This window comes from Solea solea, chromosome 19 (assembly GCF_958295425.1).
Source record: "Solea solea chromosome 19, fSolSol10.1, whole genome shotgun sequence".
NCBI lineage: Eukaryota > Metazoa > Chordata > Actinopteri > Pleuronectiformes > Soleidae > Solea > Solea solea.
Genome location: NC_081152.1, coordinates 9,744,476 through 9,747,107, shown reverse-complemented (window position 1 = coordinate 9,747,107; position 2,632 = coordinate 9,744,476). Strand labels below are relative to the sequence as shown.

Below are 2,632 nucleotides of genomic sequence, written 5' to 3'. Positions count from 1 at the left end.
TGAACAGTCTTATTGCTGCTTATATTGATTTTATATATATATATATATATATATATATAAAAATATATATATATATAAACCACACATTTTTGTCATGTTTAAATTAAGGATGTGCATCACTTTTCTTGGTAAGATTTTTTACTCAAATGGCACACAGACTTGAATGATTAACCTTCTCTCAGAGTAAAGAAAAATAAAAAAAAACACTTGAGAATAGGGTCAAATATGGGTCAAAAAAACTAGTAAATCTACTGTATTCATAGAAAAAAACTTTGTTGTTTTCATGTTTGTCTACAGCCATCTACCACAACTGGATCCATAGCACCCTCTTGTGCCCAAAGAAAGTATTAAGCATGAAATCATAACTTCAGTGTTACAGCAGCAAAGTTATCTAAATATTGTGATGTAAATTCATCGTTTCTCAAACGGCAGTCTAATATATTATTTATACATGCTCATTTGTATATATCATGTTTCTAAGAGAGAGAAAAGCATCTATATATTCCATGGATCCATCTATCGCAAAGTCACATGAAACCATTATGGTCCACTTCAACAAAACCCTTTATCAGGAACAGAGGAACCACAAATGTCGTGCACATTTTTTATAAGATTGCTGCATAAAAATGGGGTGAAATTATGTAGTTTTGGCTCAAGGAAGAAATGACTGGATTTTTGAGGGGGTCTGGAGACAGATCCAGTAAAAAACATTATTTTGTGAGATAAGGTAATGTGTTGTGTGTTTTAATTTACTACAGCAGAAATGCCCTTTGTCAAACCTTTCATCTAAATTAAATTAATGCTCTTGGCTAAAACACATATTAAGACATGAAAATAATTTTAATTTCAAAGTGATTATACACTTATATAACATACCTGGTGAGTAGTATAGTCAGTGTTGTCCAATAAACCCTAAATGTTACACACTGGCCCTTTAGAATACTTGACAGATGACTCTAACCATAAAGTGGAAGAACAATTACATAGGGACTCCTCGTGTGACCGTTTTGTGTCCGATATCGATATCAAATGATCGATACCAGTCAGATAGTCGTTTTATACCATTTATGAACTAGGAAGCTGTTAACACATTTGTGCCTTGTCATTTCAAAGACAATTCTCCAACTGCACAACAAATGGTGTTCTCTTAAGAAGAAAAACAGCGCAAACATGACTCCGCTAAAATGCTTTTGCAGATTTCTTTAATTTTTCAGTCTGTGCATGCAATGTCCAGGATTTTGGATTGTACTGGAGTTCATTTTTTCTGTGCGATAACCGATCCTTTAAACACAATAACCGAAATAAGTCAGTTCAGAGCCTGTTGACAGTGACAGAAACCTGTTGACCATTTATATTTAAAGATAGTTTTGCAGCTGTATTTGGATTGGATTGTTTATTTGCAGAAGTAATACTGATGCGTCGTAATAAAATATACTTCTCAGACATTTTAAACATAATCCTTTTGTGGTGAGAAGATAGGGAATGAATGACCAAAAAAAAAAAGGAAAGCTCAACAACACCACCTTGGGAATTACTCAGACACAAGGCACACGGGTTTGTGGTTACTCAGAGGGCATGAGACATGGTTCCAAGTTAAAATACACCTTTTATTAAATATTCATTCAAAAATTGGAAAAACCTAAATCAGGGCTGAGGCCAAAGTGGACGAAAGCTAGTGCAGGGGAACAATCCAAAGAAAAATCACCGGGCACATGTGGCAGACACCATCAGTGAAGAAAACCCACTCCCAGGGACACAGCAAGACAGGAGGATGCCAACACCAGGTCACCAGCACCACCGGCCTACAGCAACTGAAACGGGAGGAGAACAAATTAAGGGGGTTGCACCCACTCAAAAAAAAAAAAGGAGAAAGAAAACTTGTCTATAAAACGCATCTATAAAAATGGGCAGGTCACAGGCTTAATCAATATCTCAACTAATAACTGCCCAATATAACAAAGAGATACAACTCAATTACATAATTTACAAAACAAATCCCTGGATTAAACTGGAATTACATAAACAAAATCCAGGTTCAACCCAGACACATTACCCAAAATGAAATCAGTCACACCTTCACTCAGCATAAAGGGGCCGAACAAATAGTCTTGTACAGGACGTGCAGACAGCAAACGCAGTCAAAACAAAACAGCAGCGGCGGCCCAATGAGATGGTTACAGTAACACCAAATCAAGAAAAAAACATTAGCATCTGCTAAGTACACTAAAACGAATGTAGTTGCATTTTACAACATAGCTTTTTAGCAGCTACAGACACTAAAGGGAAAGGGCTCCAGGCAGCCACCAGCATTTTATCTGTGACCACACTATCATTATCCACCTACTAGCACCAACCATAGCGCAGAGAGATGACACTTACCACCGCCAAAACAACCACAGCAGCACACAACCAGTTACCCTACGACACAACGCAAATGCTTTGAGAATAATGACCAAACGAAACGACCAGGGAGGTGAAGCAGCGTGCGGACATACCTGTTAGGGGACGCGACCTCCGACCCGGAAGTGACACAGGTGACGACGCATAGAGCAAAGAGGAAGAACCGGAGGGCGGACTGCGGCTTTTGTACCGGCTCACCTCAACGATTCATTAGCTCTGGTGAAGAACGGAA

At 38.1% G+C, this 2,632-nt stretch overlaps 1 long non-coding RNA gene across 2 annotated transcripts; it reads right to left on the bottom strand.

Annotated features, from left to right (window-relative positions):
- Window positions 1–1,586: 1,586 nt before the first annotated feature.
- On the bottom strand, window positions 1,587–2,632 carry LOC131446515 (uncharacterized). 2 transcript variants are annotated; one of them, XR_009233934.1, is made up of 2 exons: window positions 2,496–2,632; window positions 1,587–1,811 (listed from the first exon to the last, which is right to left on the bottom strand). It is a non-coding gene; the product is annotated as an uncharacterized LOC131446515 (long non-coding RNA). The 2 variants fall into 2 exon arrangements; XR_009233933.1 differs by lacking the exon at window positions 2,496–2,632 and adding an exon at window positions 2,380–2,489.